This window comes from Actinia tenebrosa, unplaced genomic scaffold (genome assembly GCF_029948245.1).
Source record: "Actinia tenebrosa isolate PJP-AT-01 unplaced genomic scaffold, QUT_ActTen_1.0 PGA_scaffold17__23_contigs__length_9995812, whole genome shotgun sequence".
Classification (NCBI taxonomy): Eukaryota; Metazoa; Cnidaria; class Anthozoa; order Actiniaria; family Actiniidae; genus Actinia; species Actinia tenebrosa.
In genome coordinates, this window is record NW_028292577.1 from 5,372,197 (window position 1) to 5,385,827 (window position 13,631).

At 39.8% G+C, this 13,631-nt stretch overlaps 1 protein-coding gene across 1 annotated transcript in view; it reads left to right on the forward strand.

Annotated features, from left to right (window-relative positions):
* The first annotated feature begins 6,438 nt into the window (after nucleotides 1–6,438).
* Nucleotides 6,439–13,631, forward strand: part of LOC148910334 (uncharacterized) — a 32,707-nt gene continuing 25,514 nt past the window's right edge. Inside the window, exons 1-2 of the mRNA XM_089031715.1 lie at nucleotides 6,439–6,589; nucleotides 6,997–7,504. The gene's annotated coding sequence lies outside the window, so the exon portion shown is untranslated. The remainder of the gene's footprint in view (nucleotides 6,590–6,996; nucleotides 7,505–13,631) is intronic.

Genomic DNA, 13,631 nt, shown 5'->3' on the forward strand with positions numbered 1-13,631 from the left:
CAAATCGGCTTCTCTACTCAGGTCTGTAGCAACAGGAGGCTGGTTCCATCCTGTTGGTGGGGGTGGTAGACCACAAATATCACGCAACAGTACAAATAACAGTGTCATGTCAAAATCCTGTGAAGTGACAGGTGTGCTTCGGCTAGCAGGGTAGAGTCTGTCCCAATGTTGTTTGGTTAGAATCTTCTTTGCTCTCAGTCTCTTTAGAGTAGAATGCACTGTTGTACTAAGTAGTGTGCTGTGAAGGGAGCTTGGTGGATGAATCGAGTCAAATACATCTCTCAATACTTGGGTTCCACCATCAATTGTTAGTCTTATCAATTGAGCAAAGTTGGCAAATTCTTTCTCAGGTCTCGTTACTATTGGTTTATCTAAAGCTGTCAAAAAAGAAAAATAATGATTATTTCTACAAATGTTTTGTCCCGATTCTTTTTTTCACTCACGTATTTTTACCGGGATCTCGGAAAGACAGTATAACTTGAGGTCTTTAGACCGTGCATCGCCAGGAGAACTGACATCGACATTGGGGTTGTCATCAAATTTCACTGTTTCCCAGCAACCGTTCTGAGCAAGCATTATTACATGTGTTCACCAGTGAATAACAAAGCCAGAAACGTGATTTCACCGAAAATATAAGTTTTTCTAAGTTTAAAAAATCAAATAATTCAAATAATTGCAATTCAATTCAATTCCTTTCTATTTTGTTCTGTTCTATTCTATTCTATTCTCATGCTTATTCTATTCTTTTCTGCTCTGTCCCATTCAATTCCTTTCTATTCTGTTCTGTCCCACTCAATTCCTTTCTATTCTATTCTGTTCTCATACCTATTCTATTCTGTTCTGTCCCATTCATTTTATTTCTATTCTGTTCTGTACCATTCAATACCTCTTTATTTTATTCTTATTCTCATTGTGTACCATTCAATTCCTTTCTATTCTATTCTGTTCTCATACTTATTCTATTCTATTCTATTCTGTTCTCATACTTATTCTATTGTATTCTGTCCCATTCAATTCCTTCCTATTCTATTCTGTTCTCATACTTATTCTTTTCTCTTCTGCACCATTCAATACCTTACTATTCTATTTGTTCTCTCCCATTCCATCCTGTTCCGTCCTATTCATTCCATATCCTTCCCTTCTATTTCATATTATTTTCTTAATAAAGTAAACTTCTGAACCAGTTCTTGTCTTAAGTGTAAGCCCTTCCAAATATAAGCACGCTAAATTTAAAACATAAATACCCAAAATCGAAATGAATTGTTTTCATTCCACATTTTAATTGGTTCTCTTGTTTAACTGGTCTAAGTGGCCCTGGTTACAGTTATTGCACTGACAAGTATTTCTTATCAACTTGTTTAATAAGATAGTGGTAAAGAAAGAAAACACCATAAAGCACCATAAGCAACTGAAAACACCTACATTTGAATAGGTGCAGTGGAGGATTAAATGCACAAATGGATATCTTTTTTCACTGTATGCATACCCAACTCTGAAATGTTATTCCTCTTTATCTGACCCATACAAATTCAAAAAATGTGGATCTAATGCATTGCTTTTTTTGGTAATGACACACAATAGTTTTGTATTTTAGATTACTTGCAAAACGTTTTTTATAACTTGGAAGTGTTGTTCTATTATCTTAAACATATGTTTACAAAAGGTTTTAAGAATTTACTAGAAAGTGTTGCGTAAAAAATACATTAATTCATTATGAACTGCAGTTCAATAAATCCAACTCAAATTCAGAAAACCAACCTGGCTGGACATCAGCTGATGACCTCTTCTGACCTTGCTGCCCTTGATGTAACATTTTTTCAACTGTTAAGAATGACAAGAAAAACACTGATATTAATTATGCTAATAGCATACAATATTATCTGACTGGACCATTACACTGTCACCATACCATCCACTTCATGTCATATACATGTCCTACCACTCTAACTGACATCTTACACACCATAACCTGACTGGACCATTACAGTCACCATACCAACCACTTCATGTCATATACATGTCCTACCACTCTAACTGACATCTTACACACCATAACCTGACTGGACCATTACAGTCACCATACCAACCACTTCATGTCATATACATGTCCTACCACTCTAACTGACATCTTACCCACCATAACCTGACTGGACCATTACAGTCACCATACCAACCACTTCATGTCATATACATGTCCTACCACTCTAACTGACATCTTACACACCATAACCTGACTGGACCATTACAGTCACCATACCAACCACTTCATGTCATATACATGTCCTATCACTCTAACTGACATCTTACACACTATAACCTGACTGGACCATTACAGTTACCATACTAACCACTTCATGTCATATACATGTCCTATCACTCTAACTGACATCTCTCACACTATAACCTGACTGAACCATTACAGTCACCAAAGCAACCACTTCATGTCATATATATGTGCTATCACTCTGACTGACATCTTACACACCATAACCTGACTGGACCATTACAGTCACCATACTGTACCATCCACTTCACATCATATACATGTCCTACCACTCTAACTGACATCTTACACACCATAACCTGACTGGACCATTACAGTCACCATACCATCCACTTCATGTCATATACATGTCCTACCACTCTAACTGACATCTTACACACCATAACCTGAATGGACCATTACAGTCACCATACTGTACCATCCACTTCATGTCATATACATGTCCTACCACTCTAACTGACATCTTACACACCATAACCTGACTGGACCATTACAGTCACCATACCAACCACTTCATGTCATATACATGTCCTACCACTCTAACTGACATCTTACACACCATAACCTGACTGGACCATTACAGTCACCATACCAACCACTTCATGTCATATACATGTCCTACCACTCTAACTGACATCTTACCCACCATAACCTGACTGGACCATTACAGTCACCATACCAACCACTTCATGTCATATACATGTCCTACCACTCTAACTGACATCTTACACACCATAACCTGACTGGACCATTACAGTCACCATACCAACCACTTCATGTCATATACATGTCCTATCACTCTAACTGACATCTTACACACTATAACCTGACTGGACCATTACAGTTACCATACTAACCACTTCATGTCATATACATGTCCTATCACTCTAACTGACATCTCACACACTATAACCTGACTGGACCATTACAGTCACCAAAGTAACCACTTCATGTCATATACATGTCCTATCACTCTGACTGACATCTTACACACCATAACCTGACTGGACCATTACAGTCACCATACTGTACCATCCACTTCACATCATATACATGTCCTACCACTCTAACTGACATCTTACACACCATAACCCGACTGGACCATTACAGTCACCATACCATCCACTTCATGTCATATACATGTCCTACCACTCTAACTGACATCTTACACACCATAACCTGAATGGACCATTACAGTCACCATACTGTACCATCCACTTCATGTCATATACATATCCTACCACTCTAACTGACATCTTACACACCATAACCTGACTGGACCATTACAGTCACCATACCAACCACTTCATGTCATATACATGTTCTACCACTCTAACTGACATCTTACACAGCATAACCTGACTGGACCATTACAGTCACCATACTGTACCAACCACTTCATGTCATATACATGTCCTACCACTCTAAATGTGTGCACTCTCAAGTTTACAACTATTCGCACCAGTCCCTTACAGAACAAGTATAAATAAGGTCGCTCCCAGATCCACCGCGCGCAGTTTCGTATAAAACTCGTTGTGGCAATTGCAGTATTGACGGCTTTCCATTCCTTTAGCCAGCTTACCCTCTCGCGCTCGCCTTCTCCGACCAGCAGCTGTGTTCAGTCTTTTTCTCCCTCTTTGCTCCCTAGCATCACCATCATAGATTTATTTTCTGCTCCCTTGACTGATCACGGTTGCATTTATCCCATTTTTATTTAACAAGCGTGAAAGGGAATGATGCGAATAGGATACAATTGGCTTATCCCACGTTGCCGTTGACTGGTTCAAATCTTACCTATCAGAAAGGACACACGTCACAGCAATCCAAAATGAATTTTCGTCCTCTAAGGGGGTTACAGTTGGTGTCCCACAAGGAAGCGTGCTTGGGCCATTGTTATTTATCATCTATGTCAACGACTTAACATCTGTGGTAAAGCATTGTGAGGTTTCTCTTTATGCTGATTATACTGTAATATACCTCTTCTCGTCTGGTCTACAAGAACTTGAGAACAATATCAATAATGATCTCAATAATCTATGCAAATGGTTTAATGACAATCTTTTGACATTAAATATTGACAAATGCAAATTTGTTTCATTTGGTAGCCATCGTAAGCTACAATCATTTAGAATGCATCGATCATGATTAATACAAACAAGCCTCTTGACCATGTTAATAAGATAAAATACTTAGGGATCACATTGAATGAGAATCTAACAAGGCACAATCAAATAGAAGTTATTAGCTTGAAGGTCTCACAAAGAATCAGTCTATTAAGACATATTAAGTATTTACTACCTGTAAGTGCCCATTTAGCTTTCTACAATAGTCTGATTTTACCTCTTTTTGAATATGCAAATTTGTCTGGGGCGACAAGAATAACGAGGTTCCTATACAACATTTACATTAGACCTTCCTAGATATACCTTAAGTGAACGTCGCCATCGCCATCGTTGTATTGCAGTTTCTAAGTATATTAATAATAACATAGATTATGATTTCAATTTCTTAACAAACAAATCTATACATAATTATTGTACTCGCCACCGTTCAGACATACATCTTCCTGCTGTTCGCACAATTTGCTGCAAACAATGTTTTAGTTTTCATGCTGCGAAGGAATGTAATAATCTAGATAATTCTGTAAGAAATGCCTCAAATTTAAAAGAATTTAGAAAATTACTCTGATTAGATTACATATACATATACGTAGAATTTTCAATATATTTGTTAGATATATATCTACATAGCTATAATAAGAACTATTTTAATTATTTACAATTTTCTGTATTTATATACTTATTTTATGTTACTTCTAACTTTTTTAACTTTTTAACCTAATTTCATATTTATTTAATACTTTATTTATTTAGTTTTATTATGTTAGGGCATCTTTGAAAATCACTTAATGTCTTTTGTATCCAAAGACGCCAAACAACGTGTGCAAATGGAAAATATATGGGTTTAATACTAACCTTGAAATCGATCGATCCGATCAACCAACAACTGCCTTGAATATATATTCCGAATTCACTTGTACTATGCGCTGTCGTTTGTCGATTGTCGTTCCAATCTTCTGCTTGGGAGTTTGATTGGATTACTTTTCAGCATTTGTACAAGTTTGTAACTGATAGAAAAAACGTTAATCTGTTTGAGCTGATGATCTTAAAGACAATAGATTTTGTTGAAATAGTTCTTCAATATAAGATTCGATATAATTTTTTTGGGTTGAGTGTCTCATTTTTACGGGCCACCGATTATAAATCACGGTGTCTCAATAACTTCAAATCAATCAAAATATCTAAACACAATACCACATTTTCATAACTTGTCGATAATAATATAATTCCGTTATTTTTTAAATCTCAAATGGTTAAAAAGACTTAAAAATTGTGAATTAACCGTTATACAGTTGCTGATCAATGTTAGGAATGTGTGCATTTCAGCACGTTTTCTAAGAATTTTGAAGAGCTTGAGTGAGAAGACAAATGTTTGTTTTACGAAGTATACGAAAAATTTTGCGAGTATACTTTTGTCAGACCAAGATACTGTATTAACAAACACAATATGAAAGAATTAGCCTTAAGTTTCAAGCATAGACACTAAGTTTTGTCATTTGGTGAAGTCCAATTTATAAGGCATGTTTAAAAGTCAAATTTACAAATGTTCAATCTCGTACCCAGAACCTGCGTTTCTTTCGGCCTGCGGCGAAAAACGAGGGTTCTGGCATAATCCATTTTTGGTGCATGCGCAGCTTTCTGGAAGTGAAACATAATCAATGAAAATCATGCTTTCAAACCTGCTTTCAAACAGAGTTCTGTGTTTATTTCCGATCAAAATAAGAAATAGAAATCGGGAACATATTTTTTTATTTTTTGCAAGTCTTTTAACGTATACGCTCTTATACCGGAAGTCCAAGAAATCCTGGTCTCAAAAAATGGATTATGCCAGAGCCCACGTTCTTCGCCGCTGGCCAGAAAAAACGCAGGCCCTGGGTACGAGATTGACAAATGTTTTGACTAATTTACATACGGATTCAGAGCATGCGCAGACGTTTTTCACTCGTGTCATGAATGCGAGCTTGTGACCTTATTAGGATTGCGATGTAAAAATAGCCAGTTTCCTAGAAAACAAGCGTTACGCTCAAGCTTCGATTCAAATTGACGCTCTTCATGTTTGCTTAGACTTTTTTACTCGCTCAAAAAATTATTTGATCAATTAAACCGATGAAAAAGGTGCTGAAAAGGACAAAATCCTATGTTAATTGATGTAAAGATTATGGACACACCAAAACAGAACGCAAATGTGGGTATTTGAGTGTCATAATTTGAGTGGTTTATATTTGTTCGCAAATATTTCTCACGACAAAAAGCAAAGAATTCCCTAAAGCCTGTGATATTAAAGCCAATGCAATCAGATTTCTAATTTTTATTTGACTTCATTTGGTACACAAGAAACTAGATCGCTCATCGCGTGGCACATAAATCTACCACCGCGAGACGTGCAATCCAACGCATGTTTTACCACTCTAGTGATTTCCATAGTAAAACCAAATGTAAAGTGCTCTATGATATACCTAGAATGCTTGTTTTGTGGCAAATAAGTCTGTTTGTCAAGAGCTTCGTAATCACTCATGTTTGAAGCATTTTGTTTATCTTCTTCCATCATTTCCGGCTTTGAACTTTAAAATAACTTTGCTTTTCTTAACTTAGACTTACCTATGAGTTATCAGATGGGTAATCTGGATGGAGTGCCGCAATATTTGAGCGAGAAAATCGAGGAAAACTCGACAGTACAACAACCCTTGACAATCTTCCACGACGCTACAAGGAAACTGTGGGCGTCCAGGCGTTGGCGTCACATTCTCGTTCCCAGATCCTCCTCGGTTATTGTCGTCGTGTCTAGTCCGTCAATCAACGACTCAAGTAACCCAACCATTTTCCCCCTTCAGATACATACATATAAGTAAACTAGACCCACAGAATCCAAAAAATCGTGTTTCTAGAACAAGATATCGAGATAAATTGTACCTATTTTGTTGTTTGGCTTTCTACAATATTCAAGAAGTGCCACGAATGTCCTTGGTATCGAATTGTGCTTGGGCTTCCTGTGTAGCGTTCCTCTCCAGAAAGCCACATCTGATACAGTGATCCCACCATGTTTCGTCCTCTTGTACATCAACTTTAACACCGTAATGTTTCTGCCTTTCGAAATATAGAGGTAAATACTTCGTTTAAAATGTCACTTTTAGTAATTTTGATGTATGTTTTTATCTGCAAAGAGCTGTATAAGCTATATAAAAAAGTTCAAAATTTTTTTAATCCATCTTAGAAACCGGCTGTATTATGCTATAAAAGTGCTACAAATAATACTTAATTACTCTTTGGGATTTAGTTGAAATCATAGCCGCCATGTTTAGGTGGTATTAAGTTTGTTAATATAGTTTAATATAGTTTAATGTTTAGTGGTCATGTGTATTCATTATAATATAGAAGTTATATTGAAAACTACAGCCAACTATTTCTTTATATCGTCCAACATGGTGGCCATGTCTTGTTATATCATCCAACATGGTGGTCATGTCTTTTGTTATATCATCCAACATGGTGGCCATGTCTTTTGTTATATCATCCAACATGGTGGCCATGACTTTTGTTATATCATCCAACATGGTGGTCATGTGTTTTGTCATATCATCCAACATGGTGGCCATGACTTTTGTTATATCATCCAACATGGTGGCCATGACTTTTGTTATATCATCCAACATGGTGGCCATGACTTTTGTTATATCATCCAACATGGTGGTCATGTGTATTGTTATATCATCCAACATGGTGGCCATGACTTTTGTTATATCATCCAACATGGTGGTCATGTGTTTTGTTATATCATCCAACATGGTGGTCATGTCTTTTGTCATATCATCTAACATGGCTGTTATGTTTTTTGTTATATCATCCAACATGGTGGTCATGTCTTTTGTTATATCATCTAACATGGCTGTTATGTTTTTTGTTATATCATCCAACATGGTGGTCATGTCTTTTGTTATATCATCTAACATGGCTGTTATGTTTTTTGTTATATCATCCAACATGGTGGTCATGTCTTTTGTTATATCATCTAACATGGCTGTTATGTCTTTTGTTATATCATCCAACATGGTGGTCATGTCTTTTGTTATATCATCTAACATGGCTGTTATGTTTTTTGTTATATCATCCAACATGGTGGTCATGTCTTTTGTTATATCATCTAACATGGTGGTCATGTTTTTTGTTATATCATCCAACATGGTTGTCATGTCTTTTGTTATATCATCCAACATGGTGATGTCTTTTGTTATATCATCCAACATGGTGATGTCTTTTGTTATATCATCCAACATGGTGGCCATGACTTTTGTTATATCATCCAACATGGTGGTCATGTGTATTGTCATATCATCCAACATGGTGGCCATGACTTTTGTTATATCATCCAACATGGTGGTCATGTGTTTTGTCATATCATCCAACATGGTGGTCATGTCTTTTGTCATATCATCTAACATGGCTGTTATGTTTTTTGTTATATCATCCAACATGGTGGTCATGTCTTTTGTTATATCATCTAACATGGCTGTTATGTTTTTTGTTATATCATCCAACATGGTGGTCATGTCTTTTGTTATATCATCCAACATGGTGGTCATGTCTTTTGTTATATCATCCAACATGGTTGTCATGTCTTTTGTTATATCATCCAACATGGTGATGTCTTTTGTTATATCATCCAACATGGTGATGTCTTTTGTTATATCATCCAACATGGTGGCCATGTCTTTTGTTATATCATCCAACATGGTGGCCATGTCTTTTGTTATATCATCAGTAGTATAGGGAATGGGGGTTCCAGCGCAATCTCAACACGGGGTAAGACCCGCGTCAAAAATCCACCTACGGACGACCCCCACTCCAAGTGTGGTTGAGGGCAACAGCGCACTTAAATATGTTAGTCTATATATGGAGTGCGAAGAATGTAAAGAGTTCGTTAACGACTTTTGCATAATTTGTCTAAGACCTAAAGTTATCGTACCTAAGCCAGAACCCTTTTGGTGTTGTGGTAAGAAAATGCAAATAGAAGACGACACGTCAGCACAGTGTTACGAGTGTGGTAAGAATATTCGTAATGCCGTACCAAATGCTACCAGAGAGCAGTATTACGCCAATGGAGGTCGTAAGAAAACGCCATATAAGAGATTAAAATACTTCAGGGACTGGATGAGTCATATCCAAGGTTTACATCCGATATATTTAAGCGACGAAGTAAAGAAGAAAATCATAGACCATTTAGAAGAGCCAACCCCGCAAAGTCTACGGAAAACGTTGAAAAAATTAAAGCTAGGGAAATATTACAAAGCTATTCCCTATCTTTTGTCTGAAATTACCGGTAAGTCTATTCCCGAGGTTTCTGATATGCAAAGGGCCGAGTGGTTATTCTGTCGGCTGGATAAGGATATTCCTTATTACCCCGACGTAATTTACGAAATATTTTACAAAATAGACCCCAACCACCCCCTATTAGAATGGATTCCGAGAAGATGAAATGTGCAGTCGAAATCCACCTACGTTCTTTTCAAAGCAGATGTCTACTGAGCGAGTTTTCTTTGGAGCTCCTCTTTTGCCTTCTGATAGATCTGTTTGCGAGATTCCTCGGAAAGATCTTTCACGATGGTTTTTTTATTGCCCGACTTTAATTCGCCGTATTTCTTTTCCTCCGCGAGGATCAAAGAAAACTCCGTGTCGTCTATGCGGCGGTCCCGCAGAGCTTGGGAGACTAAGTCGGCGATGGTGTTAGCCTTTGCTCTTGCTAGGGCTATGTGTGTGTCGTGCTTGGATATCTTACCGGACAATTGCTTCATAATGCCTGTCGTAACAGCGGAAACGATGCCGCAGACGGCTCCAACGCTGGCCAAAGGAACGCCAACGACTATTCCAGGTCCGGTAAGCGAAGTAGCAACGCCAGTGCCTGTTAACGCCACGGACATGGAGCCGGAAGTTATCGCGATTTTATGTAGTATGCTTCGGGCTCTGGCGTACTTTTTCCTGACCTCTTCGTAGTGTTTCGCTTGCCCTTCCAAGTAAGCCAGGATTAAGTTTGCTTTGTTGAGCCTAAAGTTTTCAGCGTTTAATTCGTTAGGACCTGTATCCTTAGTGGTAGCGTGATAATTGGGAACATCTGGGTACAACTGAGGTGCTGAAGGTATAACATCCATTATATATACTAATGTACGACGCTTTTGGGGATGATATTGAGGAGCAGCCACATCACGACAACCGGGATTATGCCAACTGGAGAGCCTTTAGGAAGATGTTTCCGCATGCAGACCCTAGTAAGTTCGAAAGAAGACCCGATGGGATTTACTATAACGGCGAAAGAATGTACAGCAATACAGACTTGGAGCCGCATGAGGAGAGGAAAAAGGCACAGCATTTGCCAATAACGAAGGAGGCACCCGTGCATAAAGCGCCCAATTTTCCTAGAAACTTATTGTTAACTACGGAAGATTACCCATTTTACGATGCTGAAGGTGGTGTAAACGACTTTGAAACGATGGTAACGTTCCTGAAGATTTCAGTGGGTAGGCAATCATTTGATGTAGTAGTAAGGAATATCTATGGGGATACGATGTTAAAGCATACGTCGGGTAAAGAGGCCAGGGAATGGTTAGCAGGACCCAATATGCGATATTGGCCGCAGCAGTTAAACTTTGCTGTCTGGGCCGCCACTAAAGGTTGTGGCGTTGCCGCGGATATGTTTCACGTTCCGATCATGCGGTTTCACGTTGCCTTTACGGTAAGGAGGTTGTTGAAGGAGCTTAACGTACCTTTACCGGGAGATAAGGCATTTAATCCAATGAATAATCGATATAACGCCGCAGCCCTAGAAAGGTTAATTAATGAGTTCAAACCACAGCAAAGAGACTTTCGTTACAAAGAGGGTAAGACGCATGGCCTTGGCATCGTTTACGTTTGGGGTGCCAACGGTGAGAAGCCGGCCGATTATGGGCATCAGGAATACCCAAGTAATGAGTTAGAGTTCGGTGATATGGGTGGTGATAAGAGCAATAATTCATTAATTACCAGAATCCAATCGAACTACCTCGGCACTTGGGATCCATTCGTGTTGATGAAAGGAAAAGGTTTAAGGAACCTAGCCAGGATTAACCGCAGCATTGAAGCATTTGTGTACTGCATCTTAGGAGCGCAGGTAAATACCCGCAGCCCCATCGTTGGATCCCAAGGTGCTTCGCGGGAAACGCAAGAAGAATTCCTAACTTTATTTGAGTCAGCAATAATAGAGAACGACATATCCAAGTCGGTGCAGAGATATCAATTAGCGGTGCAGCAGTCTAAAGTGCGACTGGATTACGCTTTGTCGCCTGGTTGTTGGTTAATGCCGAGTAATTTGGTCATCAACGCCCATTCCGTTGTGGGTTATAACAACAAGCTGCAGCGAGCTACTAAGGATATGAAGTTTGGGGTGAATGACGTGAACTCTGACACTCTTAGGAACATTCCTCACTTCGTAGAGAAGCCAAAAAAGTCACACGAAGCGAAGCTACCCGTAGTTAAGAAACCATCAAAGAAGGCCCATGTTATGCCTACGATACCCGAGGAATACGACCATAACTTACTAAAAGCCGGCTTAGCCACCGCGGGTGTTGGTCTGAGCTATTATATATGGCAATGAACAACCCCTACGTAGCTGGAGTAGATTGTGTCTATACGACTTACACAGGCGAGAAAAAATACAACCAGGCATCTTGGGTTGATGTCACGGGCATGTCTGTAGACTTGAACTACTCGGGAAAGAAATTGATAATATGCAGCATTTGCATTGGCACGAGCAGTCACGCCAACGTGGGCTTTAGGTTCCTGGATGAGAATGGCATACTGCAGCCTATGCGTGCGAAGACAAACAACAGGGGGCCTACGCATTTCTCCGTAGAGCCCAACCCCGGCAGCGCCGAAAACATCTCGGTTTGGACTTTCCACATGATTGCTGATTGCCACGGGAAGGTAAAGCTGCAAATGAGAGTAGACGACACGGGCGTAGTAACGATAAATAGCATACATGACCAAAGAGATCGACCTTATAATCACGCTACCATTAGCACTCTTACGGTGCTTAGCCTTTAGAAGCAAATTTATTTACTGAAATATATGAATCCACACGCGAAGGAAGATTGGTTTCTCCATTACCTGGAGGAAAAGGAGTACGTGGGCGACAAGTGGCAAGACGCCGGATTGTGGGTGGAGGTTGGAGGCCTGGGATTGATCATGTGCACTATTTGTATTTCGGCGGGGTACTCATGCAATGCCGGTTTTAGGATCGTTGATGAGAATAACCACCCATTACCGCCATACAGGGTAAAAAGTAATACCAGGCATCCAACTCATTTTTCGTCGGAGCCCGTTCCTCCGCAAACGGAAGACATGACTCCGGTAACTTTCCATATGATAGCTAATTGTCAATATGCAAAGCTTCAAGTTCGCCCCAGCGATGGTAACGGCCGCATACGAATAAATGCCGCCCCGACTGTTAACCCTTCGACGGATGCTACTTGGAATCATAAGCCCATTAGCACCATGAGCGTGCTGCCGCTAGTTCCGCATTATCAAGGCGGTGCGAATACCATCTTTACTTATCCGCAGTCAAGGACGCCTCGGGCGCCCGACGACGATAAGCCACCAGTAATACACAAGGATAAGATCAACCCTTCATCTTCTTCAGGAGTACCACTCCAATAGCTACTACGAGGATCCAAATGTTATTCCCCACGAACTTTAACAGTTCGCCGCCGGCCCTAAGCGCCAGGCCAAGAACGCTACCCAGCAGCCCAGGAAGACCGGCTGCCATCTTTTTTCCCAAGTCCGTCAGCCCACTGCCTAATTTCTTTACGCCCGCGCCTGTAGCCTTAAGCGTGGATAGGATGACTCCTACTACGCTCGAAATAGCAACCGCAAATGCCAGCGGAATACCATACTTCACCAGAGCTCTTTTTACCTTTTCCTTGGTGGTAAGCCCCAGCTCCTTTTCCAGGTTGTCCTTTTGCGCTCGCAATTCCGCAACTCTCTCCTGAAGGGCTTCTAATTCCCTTTGTGCTGCTTCCCTTTCCTCTTCGGTACGAGTTTGGTCCGCAATTACTTCTTGCTGCCGCTCTATTTGCCCCTCCAGGTCTTCGATAGCCTGATCTCTTTGCCGGATTTGTTCCTCCTTAGTGTTGATTTCAGCCATTAACCGTCGCCGTTCCACTAAAGAGCCGGCTATGGTGGTTTGTAGGTTATCGGTATCGTCT